General features: G+C 38.2%; 1 non-coding gene across 1 annotated transcript; it reads left to right on the top strand.

Annotated features, from left to right (window-relative positions):
- Positions 1–23,776: 23,776 nt before the first annotated feature.
- Positions 23,777–23,884, top strand: LOC112793660 (small nucleolar RNA R71). Its single transcript, XR_003198362.1, has one exon. It is a non-coding gene; the product is annotated as a small nucleolar RNA R71 (small nucleolar RNA).
- Positions 23,885–24,264: the final 380 nt, after the last annotated feature.

Here is a 24,264-nt window from a genome sequence, read left to right as displayed (position 1 = left end):
AACCTTCTGAAAGGTCATGGTGCCTTTGGTACAGGTAATTAAGAATTTACCAGGATCCTATTTCTTTTGAGGTAATTTCTACCTAACCAAGTCATTCAGTTCATTAGTGAGCAAGAGGAGTTCATCCACCCAAGTCTCATTACCAAATAACTTGGCATTCAGCTTCATGATTGCTCCAAGGTACTTAACAACTTGTTCTTTAGTAATATCTTCATCCTCTTCAGAGGAGGAATAATTATCAGAGCTCATAAATGGCAGAAGTAGGTTCAATGGAATCTCTATGGTTTCTAGATGAGCCTCAGATTCCTTAGGTTCCTCAAATGGGAACTCCTTTTTGTCCAAAGGACGTCCCATGAGGTCTTCCTCACTGGGATTCACATCCTTTTCCTCCTCTCTAGGTTCGGCCACACTAAGTAGGGTTATGACCTTGCACTCTCTTTTTGGATACTCTTCTGTATTGCTTGGGAGAGCACTAGGAGGAGTTTCAGTGACCCTTTTACTCAGCTGGCCCACTTGTGCCTCCAAATTTCTAATAGAGGACCTTGTTTCATTCATGAAACTTAGAGTGGCCTTAGATAGATCAGAGACTATGTTTGCTAAGCTAGAGAGGCTCTGCTCAGAATTCTCTGTCTGTTGCTGAGAGGATGATGGAAAAGGTTTGCTATTGCTAAACCTGTTTCTTCCACCATTATTAAAGCCTTGTTGAGACTTTTGTTGATCCTTCCATGGATGATTTCTCAGGATCATAAGCGTCTTCTTCAGAAGATGCTTCTTTAGTACTGTTGGATGCATTTTGCAATCCATTCAGACTCTGAGAAATCATATTGACTTGTTGAGTCAACATTTTGTTCTGAGCCAATATGGCATTCAGAGCATCAATTTCAAGAACTCCCTTCCTCTGAGGCGTCCCATTACTCACAGGATTCCTTTCAGAGGTGTACATGAATTGGTTATTGATGAGCGGATAATTTATACGTTTTTTGGCATTGTTTCTAGGTAGTTTTTAGTAGGATCTAGCTACTTTTTGGGATGTTTTTATTAGTTTTTATGCAAAATTCATATTTCTGGACTTTACTATGAGTTTGTGTGTTTTTCTGTGATTTCAGGTATTTTCTGGCTGAAATTGAGGGACCTGAGCAAAAATCTGATTCAGAGGCTGACAAAGGACTGTAGATGCTGTTGGATTTTGACCTCCCGACACTCGAAGTGGATTTTCTGGAGTTACAGAACTCCAAATGGCGCGTTCTCAACTGCGTTGGAAAGTAGACATCCAGGGCTTTCCAGAAATATATAATAGTTCATACTTTGCACGAGTTTTGACGATATAAAATGGCGTCAAAACGCCAGCTCTTTGCTCAGTGGTTGTGAATGACCGATTTTTCTCAATCTTTATGACTTGCTCCTACAGAACCGAGGTCGAAAAGATTGAGAAATAGAACCATCTGATTTGATTCGTTCTCAATGACGCCAGAGCTGGCATAAAAGTTGGAGTTAAACGCCCAAACTGGCACCAAAGCTGGTGTTTAACTCCAAGGAAGACCTCTACACGTGTAACGCTCAATGCTCAGCCCAAGCACACACCAAGTGGGCTCGGAAGTGGATTTCTGCATCATTTGCCTATTTCTGTAAACCCTAGTAGCTAGTTTCATTATAAATAGGACTTTTGACTATTGTATTTTCATCTTGGGAAAATCTTAGAATATTCGAAACGTTTTTTCTTAGACTTGGGGGCTGAAGACGTTTTTGAATCTTTGGAACGTTTAGAGTGCCGATGTCTATGGCATGGAGACCTGAATCTTAGGATAGCTATTTTGTGCACATAAATGAAAAGGTTCAGACCATAAGCAATTGTTCATATGTTTAGGAAGGGGGGATAGAAGAGTGAAGAGGAATGGTGTGACAATGAAAAAGCAGTTCATCTAATCAATTAGGCTTGGTCTCATGAGGTCTCGGGTTCTCCCATGTTTAGATTGGCAGAAAAATTGAGATTCTGTAGACATCGTCTTGTGGAGTGGCAAAAAATTTGACTTCCAATTCCAAAATAAAAATTTAGAAAATTAAAGGCCGAATTGCAAATAATACAGCAAACGGTGAACAAGCTAATGGGCTTCTAATTTGAGTGTAGGAGGCTGACCTAGATGAGGCATTGGAGCAAAAAAAAGATATTGGAGAGAAAAGTCTTAGGTACAATGGCTAAATTGGGATGACCACAATACAAAGTTCTTTTATTCTAAGTTTCAATCTCGGAATAGGAAGAATAAAATTCAGGAGTTAAAGTATGAAGAAGTAACATTGCTACAAGATTTGAGGGTATTATGATGCGGGCTAGATACCTTTTTAGAATTTCACAAGTTTAAAATTCGAATTTGTTGTAAGCATAGTCCTAAATCGGCAACTAACCATATCAAAATTTAATAAGAATATCACAATTAAAATCAAATAACTGGAAGTTTTAAATCTCAGGTCGTTCTCCCACGAAATTGCTGTCGGTTGTGCGTATCATTCGCTATGAGAGAATCAGGGGGGTTTGGATTGCAATAAACAAGAATTTAAATAGTAAAAAACTAAAGAAGCATGCATGAAATCAAACTAAAAGCAATAATGCAATTAAATAGTAAAAGAAAGGAAAATCAAATGCAAAAAGGATCTTAGCAATGGTTGAGAGTCAAGGATCACTATCTTTGTCATTGACCACAAACATGAAAATTATGAAGGGTTAATCTCACTTAGTTAACCCCTAAACATCCAAGAAAAATAAAGTAGGCATAACTGATCTTAATCCATAAATTCTAACCCACTCACTAATTAGGCTTAGTGAAAGACTAGCGTTAGTGGAAAGAAAATCAACTAACAACCCTAAATCACCAATCAATATTGAACATCAATGATTCAAGGTCACCTAATTCCTTAATCCCAAGCCAAAAATACAAAATCTACTCTAAAACTAAGGAAGGCATTTCATCAAATAATTGAAAGGAATAAAAGTAAAACATGATAAATCACCAGAATTAATAAAAACTATAGCTAACCAAAGTAAGAAATCAATACCAACAATATAAAAAAGCATATATAAAACTCAAAATATCAATTTCATTAATGGGAAACCAAAATTCAAAGGTTGACAAATTAAAAAAACAAAATAAGATAACTACCACTAAATTCTAAGAGAATTAGGGTGCAAGAATATAAAATCATGTATCAAAACTACATCTAAACAAAAGCAAAATCTAAGAATAACAAGAAAATTAAGTAAACTCTAGTAATTCTAAAGAAAAGTTAGAGCTTCTCTCTCTAGAATCCCACTAAAACCTAAGAGAAAAATGTAAAATGGTGAGTGTATAAGTGTGTGTTCATCCTCTCTAATGATCTACTTATCTAGCATCAGAAATGAGTTGAATTGGGCCCAAAATAAGCTCCAAATTGCAAACCACGTGCTCTTTTAAGTAAGTCACACTCTACGAGTCGTGCATCATGCGTACGCACAATTGCCAGATTTTCACAACTTCATTTCTTCATGAATTCTCTCTTTTTGTATGTTTTTTTTCATCTTTTCAAGTCATTATTGCCTCCTAAACCTTAAATCACTCAAACAAACATATCAAGGAATTGAATGGAGTAAAAATGAATTAAATTTGACAATTTAAAGCATAAAAAGCATGTTTTTAAGAATTAAGCACAATTAGGAGGAAATTCACAAAAGCATGCAAATTCAATGAATAAGTGCAAGTTAAGTTGATAAATTCCACTCTTTTCAAGCCAAAAATTATCGTAAAATATGGATTTATCAATTCTCCCACACTTAAACAAAAGCATGTCCTCATGCTATACATCAAGAAAAACAAGATGAAGGGTTGTCAACACTTATTAAAAGTAAACTATCTAAATCTATTCTATCTATTTCTATCTATTTATCTATCTACTTGTATCTATTTGTATCTACTTAGTCAAAATAAATTACTTTTTAACAAAATATATATACATAAAGGGCTAAATCAATATAGTGATGAATGCAATCACATGAATCAATTTGAGTTCTATAAAGAATTTAACAACTTGCAAGAATAATATCATGATAGGTAAAAATATAAAATTGAGCAATCGAACCCTTTACCAGATGTGTATACTCTCTAATCGCTCAAATGTTTAGGATTGATTAACTCAATTCTCTTATAACCTTGCTCTCCAAGACTTGTTTTTCTTTTAACAATCAACAAATATCTAATGTATGCATACAAATATCATGATGACTTTAAAAGATTGTAATGGAGTTAGGGTCAAGGTGAGGATATATTTGGTCAAGTGGACTAAGAATTTGAATCTTTGATTAATTTAAATACCACTAAACCTACAATAACATATTCAATTCTAATGCAAAACATAACTACCCATTATTCACTTTTCACACACTCATGCATTTTCTCAATTTACATGACATATGCATTTACTTTTCAACCTTTTTTTTGGGATAACATTTGTCCCCCTTTTTTATTTTTCTTTTCTTTTTTCTCTTTTTCTTTTTTTTTTTGATATTTTTTTCAAAAGATAAATGCATATGGTTCAAGCATTTAATACATGAGTATGCAACCAATTTTAAAAATTTTTCAATAAAGACCCAGAATACATTTTTTTTATTCTCTACCAATGTTTTCTTTTTCTTTTAAAAACTTCTCCTACACTTAGATGCAATACCTACTAGCTTAAGCCAATCAAAGATCAAAATTGGAACATTCATGGTTCTCTGCTTAGGGTTGTGCTGAGCTAAAATTATGAATAAAAGGGGTTAATAAGGCTCAAAATTCGTTAACAAAGGTAGATAAAAGGGTAGGACTATTTGGATAAGTTAGCTCCACTACAAAAAAAAAAGTCTATGGTCATGGTAAAAAAACGTGACCATAGCTACTGAAAAGGGCAACCAAAAAACTGTGGCAAAAAAAAACCATAACCATATTCCCAAAATTTTGTAGTGCTAAAATGAAATAATGGGCTCAATCATATAAAGAATTCATACACTAAATATTAGACATAAAAAATCAAACAAGTCAAACATGACATATAGGGAAAATCAAAATTCTAAGTTCTTTTTCCTATTCTATACTAATCTCAATCATCTCATGCATATAAGAAAAATTATCTAGATCATATTATCCAATATTCATCCACACACAACAAAAATAAAAAGATATATATATATATATATATATATATATATATATATATATATATATATATATATATATATATATATATATATATATATAGACACACACATTACACACTGGTGGACGAAATTGTGATTCCTTTGTTATTGTATTTTGTAAAATTCATTGCTTTTTCAACTATGTGTGGACACAACTCCGTTCAACTTAACCAGCAAGTGTACTGGGTCATCCAAGTAATACCTTACGTGAGTAAGGGTCGATCCCACAGAGATTGTTGGTATGAAGCAAGCTATGGTCATCTTGTAAATCTCAGTTAAGTGGATTCATAGGGTCAAATGTAATTGGATTAGATATTTAAAAGATAAATAAAATAAAAGGGATAGAAATACTTATGTAAATCAATAGTGGAAATTTCAGATAGGCGTATGGAGATGCTGTGCTCCTTTTGAATCTCTACTCTCTTATTACATTCATCCAATCCTTCTTACTCCTTTCCATGGCAAGCTGTATGTAGGGCATCACCGTTGTCAATGGCTACATCCCATCCTCTCATTGAAAACGTTCCTATGCTCTGTCACAGCACGACTAATCATCTGTCGGTTCTCAATCAGGTTGGAATAGAATCCCTTGATTCTTTTGCGTTTGTCATCACGCCCAGCCTTCAGGAGTTTGAAGCTCGTCACAGTCATTCAATCCCAGAATCCTACTCGGAATACCATAGACAAGGTTTAGACTTTCCGAATCCTCATGAATGCTGCCATCTATCTAGCTTATACCACGAAGATTCTGTTGGGGAATCTAAGAGATATGCGCCCGGCCTAAGGTAGAACGAAAGTGGTTGTCAATCACGCGCGTTCATAGGTGAGAATGATAATGAGTGTCACGGATCATCACATTCATCAAGTTGAAGTGCAACGTATATCTTGGAATAAGAATAAAAGAGAATTGAATAGAAAGTAATAGTAATTGTATTGAAACTTGAGGTACAGCAGAGCTCCACACCCTTAATCTATGGTGTGCAGAAACTCCACTGTTGAAAATACATAAGTGAAAGGTTCAGGCATGGTCGAATGGCCAGCCCCCTGAAACGTGATCAATAGTCTCCTAAGATGAAGAATAAAACAAAACTGAGACCAAAGATGTCTAATACAATAGTAAATTATCCTATTTATACTAGACTAGCTACTAGGGTTTACATGAGTAAGTATTTGATGCATAAATTCACTTCCGGGGCCCACTTGGTGTATGTTTGGGCTGAGCTTGATCTATCCACGAGCTGAGGCTTTTCTTGGAGTTGAACTCCAAGTTATAACGTGTTTCGGGCGTTCAACTCCGGATCATGACGTTTTTCTGGCGTTTAACTCCAGACAGCAGCATGTACTTGGCGTTCAACGCCAAGTTACGTCGTCAATTTCCGAATAAAATATAAACTATTATATATTTCTGGAAAGCTCTGAATGTCTACTTTCTAACGCCATTGAGAGCGCACCATTTAGAGTTCTGTAGCTCCAGAAAATCCATTTCGAGTGCAGGGAGGTCAGATTCCAACAGCATCAGCAGTCCTTTTGTCAGTCTTTTTCAGAGTTTTGCTCAAGTCCCTCAATTTCAGCCAGAAATTACCTGAAATCACAGAAAAACACACAAACTCATAGTAAAGTCCAGAAATGTGAATTTAACATAAAAACTAATGAAAACATCCCTGAAAGTAGCTTAAACTTACTAAAAACTACCTAAAAACAATGCCAAAAAGCGTATAAATTATCCGCTCATCACACACACACCATGCTAAATAAAAAATGCAAATAAAGCTCTAAATTATATACAAGCCAAGAAAAAAATACAACTACAAAAAAAAAGAATTCAAAATAACCAAGTAGCTAACAAAAAATCTAACAGACATGGTAAATAAAAGTAAAATTTGAAAGTGTTTGAAAAAAGTATCTTTACAACCGAAATTACTGCTCTAAGCCTCCCACACTTGAAATTCGCACAATCCTCTGTGCTCTCACAACAATTATGGGATGTGGAGACTTTATGAATTGCCACCTTTAGCTAGTGGATCATCTGGCTACAGCAGCTAAGGGAGAGGTTTCTCCCTTCGCTATTCATCACGGCATTTTCCTTCTTCGACTTTTTTTTGGCTTATGATGACTCGTACTAAAAAATACAAAATAGCATATCGTAAGATGAATAAATTCGAATACAAGAAAGCATAGATTGCTGGGATGAGATAATAATCACTAAAATGAAGTGAGTTGATTAGTTTGTGTCATTAAGGAAAATAGTGTGCGAATTCTAAGTTTGCGCGCGACTTAGAACTCATGCTGTTAAGCTGGTTAAATTATAATTAATAAATTAATTATGAGCCAAGAAGATTAAGAAATTAAAATAACACTAATCTCAAAGATTTTTGCCCAAAATTAGACTAAACGGGCTAAAACGAGTGAATCGGGCCTCACTTGGGCCCAAGGCCCACTCATAACACCCCCACGTAGCCATTCAACACACCACACACCCCTCATTTCACACACCATCAGCTGGGAAGAAACGAAAAGAGGGAAAAAACAAACCCTTGAATACACTATTTATCATTCTCTTTAATTGCTCAAAACTTTCAATTTGGAGCTCTGATTGACGAGATGTTTGTGGCCACGCGTTTGTCTTAAAATCTTTATCGATTCCATTTGAACAAAGTGGTAAAGAACTCAAAATTTCTTGCCTAGTTTGCTCTCTTCATTAGAATATCAAATTTTGATGTTAAAGAGAGGCTCAATCGTGAGTTCTAATGGGATTTTGACCCAAGGCTACGAGAAATAAGGTAAAGAACCTTTTCTTTTTCATTTTACATGAATTTGAGTTATGAACATAGTGTGAATGTTGTGAAAATTCAATGTGGTTAGATGAAATTAGTTTGGGTTAGCTTGCATTGTTGCGGAATGGATTAGTTTGGTATAAATTCAGTGTGGAATTGAGTAGAGGATTGCTTTGGTATGGCATTGATGGAGTTTGAGCTAGTGAATGTGGAAAATTGTCGGAGAGGAGCTTTCCAAGGTTGAGACCGCCGTCTAAGAGGTACGGATTTTAGTTTCAAGTAGGCATTATGTAAGATTATGCGAATGCTTAGGCTAATTACCCCTAAGGTAGGATTGAATGGAATTGGTTAATGTTGTGTTAATTTATTGTGATTTTTGTCAATTGAGTGGTTAGTGAATGATATGAATGTGTATATAAATGAGTTAAATTGAATATGAGTTATGGTATGCTTGATTATGATGGATATTAAGATGGGAATTGGGCTGGAGACCATGATAGAGTGAGGAATCTTCTATAAGTGAGTTAAGGTAAGTTGGTTCAAGCACTATTTTGGTGCTCCTATCCTTAGTTGCTCCCAATAATTGTGTGGAGGACAATTTATCCCCTGGGGTATCTCAGGGATCTCTTGATTTATAGTCAAATGTTCTACCACTAAGCTATAAACCCTTTACATGAGTCTTTCCATCTCCCATGACTCAGAGGTGGAAGCTTTTGTCTTTCTTTTTTTTTCTCTTCTTTCTTCTTTTGTTTTTCTTTTTTTTTTGGATGTCTCTGGCCTTAGGTGCCATTAATGGTTATGGAAAAGCAAAAAGCTATGCTTTTACCACACCAAACTTAGAAAATTGCTCGCCCTCGAGCAAGAGAAGAAAGAAAAGATGAAGAATAAGAAGAAGATATGGAGGAGATTGAGGGATGTGTGTATTCGGCTATATGGGTGGGATTGGGTGGGAAAGAGAATTTGAATTTTAAAGGTAGGTGGGGTGTATGGGGAAGAGTGGATGGATGTGAGTGGTGAAGGGGGTGATTGGGAAGAGGGATTGAGGTGATTGGTGAAGAGTGTTGGGAAGTGTGACATGGGGAATACTCATCACAAAAATAGGATTAGGAGGTAAGGTGGGAATATAGTAGGTGGGGATCCTGTGGGGTCCACAGATCCTGAGGTGTCAAGGAATTCCATCCCTGCACCAAATAGGCATGTAAAATGCCTTTGCACACCATTCTGGCGTTTAAATGCCGTGTGGTGCACATTCTGGGCGTTCAACGCCCATGTAAAGCATGTTTCTGGCGTTGAACACCAATTTCATGCTTGTTACTGGCGTTCAGCGCCAGCTTTTCGTCTCTAGGCACATTCCTGGCGTTCAGCGCCAGAATGTTGCTTGTTTCTGGCGTTCAGCACCAGGTTGATGCTCTGTTCTGGCGTTGAACGCCAGCCAGATGCTCCTTACTGGCGTTGAACGCCAGCCTGTGCTTCCTCCAGGGTGTGATTTTTCTTCTGCTGTTTTTGGTTCTGTTTTTAATTTTTCTATTTTTTTCGTGACTCCACGTGATCATGTACCAAATAAAACACAAAATAAAAATAAAATAATATAAAATAAAAATTAGATAAATAAAATTAGGTTGCCTCCCAACAAGCGCTTCTTTAATGTCAATAGCTTGACAGTGGCTCTCATGGAGCCACAAGGTGATCAGGTCAATGTTGTATAGTCCCAACACCAAACTTAGAGTTTGGATATGGGATCTTGACACCAAACTTAAAGTTTGGTTGTGGCCTCACAACACCAAACTTAGAGTTTGACTGTAGGGGCTCTTATTGACTCTGAACTGAGAGAAGCTCTTCATGCTTACTCTCTTTTGTCACAGAGGGATGGCCTTGTGCCTTAAACATAAGATAGTCCCCATTCAATTGAAGGACTAATTCACCTCTGTTGACATCTATCACAGCTTCTGCTGTGGCTAGGAAAGGTCTTCCAAGGATGATGCATTCATCCTCTTCCTTTCTAGTGTCTAAGATTATGAAATCAGCAGGGATGTAAAGGCCTTCAACCTTTACTAACACATCCTCCACTATTCCATAAGCTTGTCTCAATGACTTGTCTGCCAATTGTAATGAGAACAAGGCAGGTTGTACCTCAATGATCCCCAGCTAATCCATTACAGAGAGTGGCATAAGATTTATCCATAACCCCAGATCACATAGAGCCTTTTCAAAGGTCACGGTGCCTATGGTACAAGGTATTAAGAACTTGCCAGGATCTTGTTTCTTTTGAGGTAGAGTTTGCTGAATACATGTATCTAGTTCATTAATGAGCAAGGGAGGTTCACTTTCCCAAGTCTCATTACCAAACAACTTGGCATTCAGCTTCATGATAGCTCCTAAATATTGAGCAACTTGCTCTCCAGTCACATCTTCATCCTCCTCAGAGGAAGAATAATCTTCAGAGCTCATGAATGGCAGAAGAAGATTTAATGGAATCTCTATGGTCTCTGTATGAGCCTCAGATTCCCTTGGATCCTTAATAGGAAACTCCTTCTTGCTTGAGAGACGTCCCAGGAGGTCTTCCTCACTAGGATTTTCGTCCTCCTCCTCCCTTGTGCATTCGGCCATATTGATTATATCAATGGCCTTGCACTCTCCTTTTGGATTCTCTTATGTATTGCTTGGGAGAATACTGGGAGGAGTTTTAATGATTTTCTTACTCAGCTGCCCACTTGTGCCTCCAAATTTCTGATGGAGGATCTTGTTTCACTCATGAAACTGAAGGTGGCCTTTGACAGATCAGAGACTAGATTGGCTAAATTAGAAGTGTTTTATTCAGAATTCTCTGTCTGTTGCTGAGAAGATGATGGAAAAGGCTTGCTATTGCTTAGCCTATTGCGTCCACCATTGTTAAAGCCTTGTTGAGGCTTTTGTTGATCCTTCCATGAGAAATTTGGATGATTTCTCCATGATGAGTTATAGGTGTTTCCATAAGGTTTACCCATGTAATTAACCTCTGCCATGGCAGGGTTCTCAGGATCATAAGCTTCTTCAGAAGCTGCCTCTTTAGTACTGTTGGATGCATTTTGCCATCCATTCAGACTTTGAGAGATCATGTTGACTTGCTGAGTTAACACTTTGTTCTGAGCCAATATGGCATTCAGAGCATCAATTTCAAGAACTCCTTTCTTCTGAGGTATCCCATTATTCACGGAATTCCTCTCAGAAGTGTACATGAATTGGTTGTTTGCAACCATGTCAATGAGTTCTTGAGCCTCTTCAGGCGTTTTCTTTAGGTGAATAGATCCACCTGCAGAATGGTCCAATGACATTTTCGAAAATTCAGACAGGCCATAATAGAATATATCTAATATGGTCCATTCTGAAAACATGTCAGATGGACATCTTTTGGTCAGTTGCTTGTATCTTTCCCAAGCTTCATAGAGGGATTCACCATCTTTTTGTTTGAAGGTTTGAACATCCACTCTCAGCTTGCTCAGCTTTTGAGGAGGAAAGAATTTATCTAAGAAGGCAGTGACTAGCTTATCCCAGGAGTCCAGGCTATCCTTGGGTTGTGAATCCAACCATATTCTAGCTCTGTCTCTTATAGCAAAAGGGAAAAGCATGAGTTTGTAGACTTCATGATCAACTCCATTCGTCTTTACAGTCTCACAGATCTGCAAGAACTCAGTTAAAAACTGATAAGGAGCTTCAGATGGAAGTCCATAAAACTTGCAATTTTGTTGCATTAAGGCAACTAGCTAAGGTTTCAGCTCAAAATTATTGGCTCCAATGGCAGGAATGGAGATGCTTCTTCCATCAAACTTGGACGTTGGCTTTGTGAAGTCACCAAGCATTCTCCTTGCATTATTATTATTTTCGGCTGCCATCTCCTTCTCTTGTTCTAATATTTCTGAAAGGTTACCTTTAGATTGTTGTAACTTAGCTTCTCTTAATTTTCTCTTCAGAGTCCTTTCAGGTTCTAGATCAATTTCAACAAGAGTGCCTTTATCCTTGTTCCTGCTCATATGAAAGAGAAGAAAACAAGAAAAGAAAGAGGAATCCTCTATGTCACAGTATAGAGATTCCTTTATGTTAGTAGAAAAAGAAAGGGGAGAAGAATGTAGAAGAGGGGATTCAGATATTAGGTGGAGAGGGGTGAAGGGAAGTGTTAGTAATTAAATAATTAAATAGAATAAGAAAAGAGATGGAGAATTTCGAAAATAATTTTGAAAAAGTGGTTAGTGATTTTCGAAAAATGCAAGAAAAATTTTTAAAGCATGCAATTGACACCAAACTTAAAAATTAACATAAGACTCAAACAAGAAACACAAAATATTTTTTGATTTTTATGATTTTCTAATTTTTTTTGTATTTTTATTTTAATTTTTTCGAAAAACATGGTTAGAAAAACGAAAAAGAAAAGAAAGATTTTGAAAAAGATTTTTGAAAAGAGAATTACCTAATCTGAGCAACAAGATGAACTGTCAGTTGTCCATACTCGAACAATCCCCGGCAACAGCGCCAAAAACTTGGTGGACGAAATTGTGATTCCTTTGTTATTGTATTTTGTAAAATTCATTGTTTTTTCAACTATGTGTGGACACAACTCCGTTCAACTTAACCAGCAAGTGTACTGGGTCATCCAAGTAATACCTTACGTGAGTAAGGGTCGATCCCACAGAGATTGTTGGTATGAAGCAAGCTATGGTCATCTTGTAAATCTCAGTTAAGTGGATTCATAGGGTCAAATGTAATTGGTTTAGATATTTAAAAGATAAATAAAATAAAAGGGATAGAAATACTTATGTAAATCAATAGTGGAAATTTCAGATAGGCGTATGGAGATGCTGTGCTCCTCTTGAATCTCTACTCTCTTATTACATTCATCCAATCCTTCTTACTCCTTTCCATGGCAAGCTGTATGTAGGGCATCACCGTTGTCAATGGCTACATCCCATCCTCTCAGTGAAAACGTTCCTATGCTCTGTCACATCACGGCTAATCATCTGTCAGTTCTCAATCAGGTCGGAATAGAATCCCTTGATTCTTTTGCGTTTGTCATCACGCCCAGCCTTCAGGAGTTTGAAGCTCGTCACAGTCATTCAATCCCAGAATCCTTCTCAGAATACCATAGACAAGGTTTAGACTTTCCGGATCCTCATGAATGCCGCCATCTATCTAGCTTATACCACGAAGATTCTATTGGGGAATCTAAGAGATATGCGCCCGACCTAAGGTAGAACGAAAGTGGTTGTCAATCACGCGCGTTCATAGGTGAGAATGATGATGAGTGTCACGGATCATCACATTCATCAAGTTGAAGTGCAACATATATCTTGGAATAAGAATAAAAGAGAATTGAATAGAAAGTAATAGTAATTGTATTGAAACTTGAGGTACAATAGAGCTCCACACCCTTAATCTATGGTATGCAGAAACTCCACTGTTGAAAATACATAAGTGAAAGGTTCAGGCATGGCCGAATGGCCAGCCCCCTGAAACATGATCAATAGCCTCCTAAGATGAAGAATAAAACAAAACTGAGACCAAAGATGTCTAATACAATAGTAAATTATCCTATTTATACTAGACTAGCTACTAGGGTTTACATGAGTAAGTATTTGATGCATAAATTCACTTCCGGGGCCCACTTGGTGTATGTTTGGGCTGAGCTTGATCTATCCACGAGCTGAGGCTTTTCTTGGAGTTGAACTCCAAGTTATAACATGTTTCGGGCGTTCAACTCCGGATCATGACGTTTTTCTGGCGTTTAACTCCAGACAGCAGCATGTACTTGGCGTTCAACGCGAAGTTACGTCATCAATTTCCGAATAAAGTATGGACTATTATATATTTCTGGAAAGCTCTGAATGTCTACTTTCTAACGCCATTGAGAGCGCGCCATTTGGATTTCTGTAGCTCCAGAAAATCTATTTCGAGTGCAGGAAGGTCAGATTCCAACAGCATCAGCAGTCCTTTTGTCAGCTTTTTTCAGAGTTTTGCTCAAGTCCCTCAATTTCAGCCAGAAATTACCTGAAATCACAGAAAAACACACAAACTCATAGTAAAGTCCAGAAATGTGAATTTAACATAAAAACTAATGAAAACATCCCTGAAAGTAGCTTAAACTTACTAAAAACTACCTAAAAACAATGCCAAAAAGCGTATAAATTATCCGCTCATCACACACACACCATGCTAAATAAAAAATGCAAATAAAGCTCTAAATTATATACAAGCCAAGAAAAAAATACAACTACAAAAAAAAAGAATTCAAAATAACCAAGTAGCTAACAAAAAATCTAACAGACATGGTAAATAAAAGTAAAATTTGAAAGTGTTTGAAAAAAGTATCTTTACAACCGAAATTACTGCTCTAAGCCTCCCACACTTGAAATTCGCACAATCCTCTGTGCTCTCACAACAATTATGGGATGTGGAGACTTTATGAATTGCCACCTTTAGCTAGTGGATCATCTGGCTACAGCAGCTAAGGGAGAGGTTTCTCCCTTCGCTATTCATCACGGCATTTTCCTTCTTCGACTTTTTTTTGGCTTATGATGACTCGTACTAAAAAATACAAAATAGCATATCATAAGATGAATAAATTCGAATACAAGAAAGCATAGATTGCTGGGATGAGATAATAATCACTAAAATGAAGTGAGTTGATTAGTTTGTGTCATTAAGGAAAATAGTGTGCGAATTCTAAGTTTGTGCGTGACTTAGAACTCATGCTGTTAAGCTGGTTAAATTATAATTAATAAATTAATTATGAGCCAAGAAGATTAAGAAATTAAAATTTATAATTTAGAAAAGTGAAATAATTAGGATACAAATCAAAACACTAATCTCAAAGATTTTTGCCCAAAATTAGACCAAACGGGCTAAAACGAGTGAATCGGGCCTCACTTGGGCCCAAGGCCCACTCATAACACCCCCACGTAGCCATTCAACACACCACACACCCCTCATTTCACACACCATCAACACACCACACACCCCTCATTTCACACACCATCAGCTGGGAAGAAAAGAAAAGAGGGAAAAAACAAACCCTTGAATACACTATTCATCATTCTCTTTAATTGCTCAAAACTTTCAATTTGGAGCTCTGATTGACGAGATGTTTGTGGCCACGCGTTTGTCTTAAAATCTTTATCGATTCCATTTGAACAAAGTGGTAAGGAACTCAAAATTTCTTGCCTAGTTTGCTCTCTTCATTAGAATATCAAATTTTGATGTTAAAGAGAGGCTTAATCGTGAGTTCTAATGGGATTTTGACCCAAGGCTATGAGAAATAAGGTAAAGAACCTTTTCTTTTTCATTTTACACGAATTTGAGTTATGAACATAGTGTGAATGTTGTGAAAATTCAATGTGGTTAGATGAAATTAGTTTGGGTTAGCTTGCATTGATGCGGAATGGATTAGTTTGGTATAAATTCAGTGTGGAATTGAGTAGAGGATTGCTTTGGTATGGCATTGATGGAGTTTGAGCTAGTGAATGTGGAAAATTGTCGGAGAGGAGCTTTCCAAGGTTGAGACCGCCGTCTAAGAGGTACGGATTTTAGTTTCAAGTAGGCATTATGTAAGATTATGCGAATGCGTAGGCTAATTACCCCTAAGGTAGGATTGAATGGAATTGGTTAATGTTGTGTTAATTTATTGTGATTTTTGTCAATTGAGTGGTTAGTGAATGATATGAATGTGTATATAAATGAGTTAAATTGAATATGAGTTATGGTATGCTTGATTATGATGGATATTAAGATGGAACTTGGGCTGGAGGCCATGATAGAGTGAGGAATCTTCTATAAGTGAGTTAAGGTAAGTTGGTTCAAGCACTATTTTGGTGGAATCGATGCTTTGGTTTTGATTATTAATGAATTAAATGTTGGGTTTGATTGATGAAGTTGAAATTGAGTTGATTAAGTTTTGAATAGTTAGGAAATAATGATTGAGTGTTTGGAAGACCTAGAAAGGGTATTGGTATGGTTTGGGGCAAGTTGGATTTGAGAATTTGTCAAAATGAGCATTGTGCAATATTTGGTAAAAATGAGTTTTTGATCAATTTCGACGGGTCATAACTTGGTGCTTAGAGTTCAGAATTGAATGAAATTAGTCTTGAATTAATGTTAAGGGAAAGATCACTAGAACTATATAAGAATGAGGGAAAATGGAATTTTGTAGAAGAAGTTATGAATGTGTGAAAACTGAAGTTTAGGGCTAAAATTTGAAATGTTGCAGAAAACCAACATTTTGGCATGTGTGTCCATGCACATAATGGTGCCCATGCACAGAACAAATTGAGTAAAAATGCTAGTGCGTATGCCCGAGGGGTATGCGTATGCATGCCTAGGAAATTCTCAAGTTGTGCGTACGCACAAGATGGGAACGACATTCTGGTGGTTGTGTACACACAAGGTTGATGGGTACGCACAGGTCCTGTTTTCTAATTTTTTTTTGTTTTTGATTGTTTGGGAAAGTATGAACTTATGGATTTGGTTAAATTGAGGTTTTGGAGGAGGTTGTGGATCAAAGTTAACGGTTATTAATGGAGGCTTGTGGCTAATGTAATTACTGAGTAAAGATTTACAATGAAATGAACTGAGATGTATTCTAACAAGGTGAGTGGTATAACCCCTTTACATATGGATTGATGTTTCTCTTGGCAAGGATGTGGTAAGGACGATAGTGAATCCTGTTTGTGCTGAGTCGAGTTATGCCAAAACAAGGACGGTGGTTGATGTGGCTTATTTCGTAGCTCTTTCTGGTTTTAAGGGTGGCCGAGTATGCATCCCGAATGGCGCTGCCTTCGATGAGAGGTGCAAGGGTGTGCACTGTCCTTTTTAGACCGGCTTTTCAGGAAGGCGAGATTATTATATTTCTCATGGAAATGCAAGAAAGAGAGACAATGTCTGGGTTAGCTACTGAATGTGTTGGGTTCTGGCAGTATAACTGATATGTGAGCTCATGGCCAATAGGACAGGCATGCATCATATGCATTTATGTAAAATTGTTTGAGTGTGCATTATATTGGATTTCCTACTTCTATATCTCTGTTTAATTGCTAACTACTGTATATATTATAACTATTCTTGATTGTGTTTACACTTAATTAATTGTGTTTGCATCTACTGAATACATTTACTGAAATAAATATCAAAATTCTGTGGTATTGAGTTGAAAAGAGACAGGCTAAATGGAGTGTGGGATGTGACTGAGATTTGGACTATGAATATAGTGAAGTATGTAGAGTGTCTTACCCGGTTTTGGATTAGTGTAACCCTAGGCTTTGATCCCGGTTGTTAGAGCTTAGGATTGCCTAGTCGGCCCGTGTAGTTTTACATCGTCTCTATTCGAACTATTACCCTGTTGGGAACTTTTAGGTTCTCACCCGTTTTGGAAATTTTTTTGTTTTCAGATACAGGACGTGACACACCTCGCTGAGCATGTTGGATTTTCTCTGCAAGCGAAAACTACTTTTGTGGTTTTTATTTTGTACTTTGCATATATATATATATATATATATATATATATATATATATATTCTCCACTTTTGTATTTTAAGTTTTTAACTTGTATATCCCTTTAAGAGGTTGATTTTGGAGAAACATAATTTATGTTTATGTTAGCTTTTAGGGCTGTATATATATGTACACTAGCCGGCCTTTACTTCGCAGGTACGTATTTTGCTTTTTAGACACCATAACGCCTCACCACCTCTTATTTACAACTTACGCCATAGATCCTGAGGGACGGACTGACTATGCTTCTGAGCATACTCTGGATTGTGTGTATATACTATTTAAGATATCTGCTTGATAAACATAACATGTTTATGAGCATATTTTTGGGACTTTTAAGCACTAGACTTGAGATATTGAGACTAGTCACCTTGATATCAATTGTTTGGTGTAAACATGACGCAATGGCATCTTACAGACGCGGGCGAGGTCGAGGGCGAGGTCAAAGAGGTAATGCAGCACTAAAACCAACCAAAAATAACCCGGTGAACTTTATGGCTACGTTAGAAAACATGGCTGCTGCTATACAGGCCACAGTTGAGATTTTGGGGCAACAAGCTTGAAATGGGAATGGTAATGGGGCGAATGGACCCAACGGAGGGCCGATGACCTAAGCCACTTTTTTGAAGGTGAATCCACCAATCTTTAAGGGTACGACAATCCCTATGGAGGCGGACAATCCATTTTAGGCTATGGAGACAAGCTCAACACGTGCCTTAGGATCAATATTTGCAGTTTGCCACATATCAATTAGTGGGAAAAGCTCAGTTTTGGTGGCAGGGAGCTCGTCGTCTGCTGCAGCAAGGTAATACTGTGATAACTTGGGATACTTTTCGAGTCAAATTTTACAGGAAATACTTTCTAAACTAAGAGCCGTGAAGGAGTTAGAGCTGTTACAGCTGAAAAAAGGCTCAATGACTGTGGCAGAGTACATGGTGGACAAAATTGTGATCACTACAACTTCGCACAACTAACCAGCAAGTGTACTGGGTCGTCCAAGTAATAAACCTTACGCGAGTAAGGGTCGATCCCACAGAGATTGTTGGTATGAAGCAAGCTATGGTCACCTTGTAAATCTTAGTCAGGCAAACTCAAATGGTTATGAATGATGAATAAAACATAAAGATAAAGATAGAGATACTTATGTAATTCATTGGTAGGAATTTCAGATAAGCGTATGAAGATGCCTTCCCTTCCGTCTCTCTGCTTTCCTACTGTCTTCGTCCAATCCTTCTTACTCCTTTCCATGGCAAGCTCAAGCAAGGGTTTTACCGTTGTCAGTGGCTACCTCACATCCTCTCAGTGGAAATGTTCAACGCACCCTGTCACGGCACGGCTATCCATCTGTCGGTTCTCGATCAGGCCGGAATAGAATCCAGTGATTCTTTTGCGTCTGTCACTAACGCCCCGCCTTCAGGAGTTTGAAGCACGTCACAGTCATTTAATCATTGAATCCTACTCAGAATACCACAGACAAGGTTAGACCTTCCGGATTCTCTTGAATGCCGCCATCAGTTCTAGCCTATACCACGAAGACTCTGATCTCACGGAATGGCTGGCTCGTTTGTCAGGCGAGCACTCGGTTGTCAGGCGATCAACCATGCATCGTGTATCAGGAATCCAAGAGATATTCACCCAATCGAAGGTAGAACGGAGGTGGTTGTCAGTCACACATTCATATGTGAGAATGATGATGAGTGTCACGGATCATCACATTCATCAAGTTGAAGAACAAGTGATATCTTAGAACAAGAACAAGCGGAATTGAATAGAAGAACAATAGTAATTGCATTAATACTCGAGGTACAGCAGAGCTCCACACCTTAATCTATGGTGTGTAGAAACTCCACCGTTGAAAATACATAAGAACAAGGTCTAGGCATGGCCGAATGGCCAGCCTCCCAATGATCTAAGAACTAGATGTCCAAAGATGATCAAAAGATCTAAAATGATCCAAAGATCCAAAGATACAATAGTAAAAGGTCCTACTTATAGAGAACTAGTAGCCTAAGGTTTATAGAGATGAGTAAATGACATAAAAATCCACTTCTGGGCCCACTTGGTGTGTGCTTGGGCTGAGCATTGAAGCATTTTCGTGTAGAGACTCCTCTTGGAGTTAAACGCCAGCTTTGGTGCCAGTTTGGGCGTTTAACTCCCATTCTTGTGCCAGTTCCGGCGTTTAACGCTGGAATTCCTGAGGGTGACTTTGAACGCCGGTTTGGGCCATCAAATCTTGGGAAAAGTATGGACTATCATATATTTCTGGAAAGCCCAGGATGTCTACTTTCCAACGCCGTTGAGAGCGCGCCAATTGGGCTTCTGTAGCTCCAGAGAATCCACTTCGAGTGCAGGGAGGTCAGAATCCAACAGCATCTGCAGTCCTTTTTAGTCTCTGAATCAGATTTTTTGCTCAGGTCCCTCAATTTCAGCCAGAAAATACCTGAAATCACAAAAAAACACACAAACTCATAGTAAAGTCCAGAAAAGTGAATTTTAACTAAAAAGTAATAAAAATATACTAAAAACTAACTAGATCATACTAAAAACATACTAAAAACAATGCCAAAAAGCGTACAAATTATCCGCTCATCACAACACCAAACTTAAATTGTTGCTTGTCCCCAAGCAACTGAAAATCAAATAAGATAAAAAAGAAGAGAATATGCAATGAATTCTAAAAACATCTATGAAGATCAGTATTAATTAGATGAGCAGGGCTTTTAGCTTTTTGCCTCTGAACAGTTTTGGCATCTCACTCTATCCTTTGAAATTCAGAATGATTGGCTTCTTTAGGAACTCAGAATCCAGATAATGTTATTGATTCTCCTAGTTAAGTATGATGATTCTTGAACATAGCTACTTATTGAGTCTTGACCGTGGCCCAAAGCACTCTGTCTTCCAGTATTACCACCGGATACATACATGCCACAGACACATAATTGGGTGAACCTTTTCAGATTGTGACTCAGCTTTGCTAGAGTCCCCAATTAGAGGTGTCCAGGGTTCTTAAGCACACTCTTATTGCCTTGGATCACAACTTTATTTCTTTCTTTTTCTTTCTTTTTCTTTCTTTTTCTTTTTTTTTTGAATCACTACTTTTTCTTGCTTCAAGAATCATTTTAATAATTTTTCAGATCCTCAGTAACATGTCTCCTTTTTCATCATTCTTTCAAGAGCCAATATTCATGAACCACAAATTCAAAAGACATATGCACTGTTTAAGCATACATTCAGAAAACAAAAGTATTGCCACCACATCAAGATAATTAAACTGTTATAAAATTCAAAATTCATGCAATTCTTTTCTTTTTCAATTTAAGCACATTTTTCATTCAAGAAAGGTGATGGATTCATAGGACATTCATAACTTTAAGGCATAGACACTAAGACACTAATGATCACAAGACACAAACATAGATAAACATAAGCATAAAATTCGAAAAACAGGAAAATAAAGAACAAGGAAATTAAAGAACGGGTCCACCTTAGTTATGGCGGCTCTTTCTTCCTCTTGAAGATCCTATGGAGTGCTTGAGCTCCTCAATGTCTCTTCCTTGTCTTTGTTGTTCCTCTCTCATGATTCTTTGATCTTCTCTAATTTCATGGAGGATGATGGAGTGTTCTTGATGCTCCACCCTTAGTTGTCCCATGTTGGAACTCAATTCTCCTAGGGAGGTGTTTAGTTGCTCCCAATAGTTTTGTGGAGGAAAGTGCATCCCTTGAGGAATCTCAGGGATCTCATGATGAGTGGGGTCTCTTGTGTGCTCCATCTTCTTCTTAGTGATGGGCTTGTCCTCATCAATGGGGATGTCTCCCTCTATGTCAACTCCAACTGAATAACAGAGGTGACAAATGAGGTGAGGAAAGGCTAACCTTGCCAAGGTAGAGGACTTGTCCGCCACCTTATAAAGTTCTTGAGCTATAACCTCATGAACTTCTATTTCTTCTCCAATCATGATGCTATGAATCATGATAGCCCGGTCTATAGTAACTTCGGACCGGTTGCTAGTAGGAATGATTGAGCGTTGGATAAACTCCAACCATCCTCTAGCCACGGGTTTGAAGTCATGCCTTCTCAATTGAACCGGCTTCCCTCTTGAATCTCTCTTCCATTGGGTGCCCTCTTCACATATGACTGTGAGGACTTGGTCCAACCTTTGATCAAAGTTGACCCTTCTAGTGTAAGGATGTTCATCTCCTTGCATCATGGGCAAGTTGAATGCCAACCTTACATTTTCCGGACTAAAATCCAAGTATTTCCCCCGAACCATAGTAAGATAATTCTTTGGATCCGAGTTCACACTTTGATCATGGTTCTTGGTGATCCATGCATTGGCATAGAACTCTTGAACCATTAAGATTCCGACTTGTTGAATGGGGTTGGTAAGAACTTCCCAACCTCTTCTTCGGATCTCATGTCGGATCTCTGGATATTCACTGTTTTTGAGTGAAAAAGGGACCTCGGGGATCACCTTCTTCAAGGCCACAACTTCATAGAAGTGGTCTTGATGCACCCTTGAGATGAATCTTTCCATCTCCCATGACTCGGAGGTGGAAGCTTTTGCCTTCCCTTTCCTCTTTCTAGAGGTTTCTCCAGCCTTGGATGCCATAAATGGTTATGGAAAAACAAAAAGCAATGCTTTTACCACACCAAACTTAAAAGGTTTGCTCGTCCTCGAGCAAAAGAAGAAAGAAGAGAGTAGAAGAAGAAGAAGAAATGAGGAAGAAGGGAATGGCTTTGTGTTCGGCCAAAGGGGGGAGAAGTGGTGTTTAGGTTGTGTGAAAATGAAGGAGTGAAGGAGGGTTTATATAGGAGTGGGGAAAGGGTAGGGTTCGGTTAATTGAGGGTGGGTTTGGGTGGGAAAGTGGTTTGAATTTGAATGGTGAGGTAGGTGGGGTTTTGTGAAGGATGGATGTGAGTGGTGAAGAGAAAGATGGGATTTGATAGGTGAAGGGTTTTTGGGGAAGAGGTGTTGAGGTGATTGGTGAATGGGTGAAGAAGAGAGAGAGTGGTGGGGTAGGTAGGGATCCTGTGGGGTCCACAGATCCTGAGGTGTCAAGGAAAAGTGATCCCTGCACCAAATGGCATGCAAAAATGCGTTTTTAGCCATTTCTGGCGTTAAACGCCGGGCTGGTGTCCATTTCTGGCGTTTAACGCCAGCTTCTTGCCCTTTTCTGGCGTTTAACGCCAGTCTGGTGCCCCTTTCTAGCGTTAAACGCCCAGAATGGTGCCAGACTGGGCGTTAAACGCCCAACAGCTAGCCTTACTGGCGTTTAAACGCCAGTAAGTTCTTCCTCCAGGGTGTGCTATTTTTCTTCCTGTTTTTCATTCTGTTTTTGCTTTTTTCATTGATTTCGTGACTTCTCATGATCATCAACCTACAAAAAACATAAAATAACAAAGGAAAATAGTCAAAATATAACATTGGGTTGCCTCCCAACAAGCGCTTCTTTAATGTCAGTAGCTTGACAGTGGGCTATCATGGAGCCTCAGAAATGCTCAGAGCCATGTTGGAACCTCCCAAAATTCGGCCATGTTGATGGCCTTGCACTCTCCTTTTGGATTTTCTTCTGCATTGCTTGGGAGAGTACTAGGAGGGAGTTCAGTAATTCTCTTGCTCAGCTGACCCACTTGTGCCTCCAAGTTTCTATTGGAGGACCTTGTTTCAGTCATGAAACTTTGAGTGGTTTTGATTAGATCAGAGACCATGGTTGCTAAGTCAGAGGTATTCTGCTTAGAACTCTCTGTCTGTTGCTGAGAAGATGATGGAAAAGGCTTGCTATTGCTAAACCTATTTCTTCCACCATTATTATTGTTGAAACCTTGTTGAGGTCTCTGTTGATCCTTCCATGAGAGATTTGGATGATTTCTCCATGAAGGATTATAGGTGTTTCCATAGGATTCTCCCATGTAATTCACCTCTTCCATTGAAGGGTTCTCAGGATCATAAGCTTCTTCCTCAAATGAAGCCTCCTTAGTACCGCTTGGTGCATTTTGCATTCCAGACAGACTTTGAGAAATCATATTGACTTGTTGAGTCAATATTTTGTTCTGAGCCAATATGGCATTCAGAGTGTCAATCTCAAGAACTCCTTTCTTCTGACTAGTCCCATTGTTCACAGGATTTCTTTCAGAAGTGTACATGAATTGGTTATTTGCAACCATTTCAATCAGCTCTTGAGCTTCTGTAGGCGTCTTCTTCAGATGAAGAGATCCTCCAGCAGAGCTATCCAAAGACATTTTGGATAGTTCAGAGAGACCATCATAGAAAATACCTATGATGCTCCATTCAGAAAGCATATCAGAAGGACACTTTTTGATTAATTGTTTGTATCTTTCCCAAGCTTCATAGAGGGATTCTCCTTCCTTCTGTCTGAAGGTTTGGACTTCCACTCTAAGCTTACTCAATTTTTGAGGTGGAAAGAACTTTGCCAAGAAGGCATTGACTAGCTTTTCCCAAGAGTCCAGGCTTTCTTTAGGTTGTGAGTCCAACCATGTCCTAGCTCTGTCTCTTACAGCAAAAGGGAATAGCATAAGTCTGTAGACCTCAGGGTCAACCCCATTAGTCTTGACAGTGTCACAGATTTGCAAGAATTCAGCTAAAAACTGATGAGGATCTTCTAATGGAAGTCCATGGAACTTGCAATTCTGTTGCATTAGAGAAACTAATTGAGGCTTAAGCTCAAAGTTGTTTGCTCCAATGGCAGGGATAGAGATGCTTCTCCCATAAAAGTCGGGAGTAGGTGCAGTAAAGTCACCCAGCACCTTCCTTGCATTGTTGG

Source organism: Arachis hypogaea, chromosome 3, assembly GCF_003086295.3.
Source record: "Arachis hypogaea cultivar Tifrunner chromosome 3, arahy.Tifrunner.gnm2.J5K5, whole genome shotgun sequence".
In the NCBI taxonomy this organism is placed as follows: Eukaryota; Viridiplantae; Streptophyta; class Magnoliopsida; order Fabales; family Fabaceae; genus Arachis; species Arachis hypogaea.
Note: the sequence above shows the minus strand (reverse complement) of the source record. Positions and strands in the feature narration are given on the sequence as shown.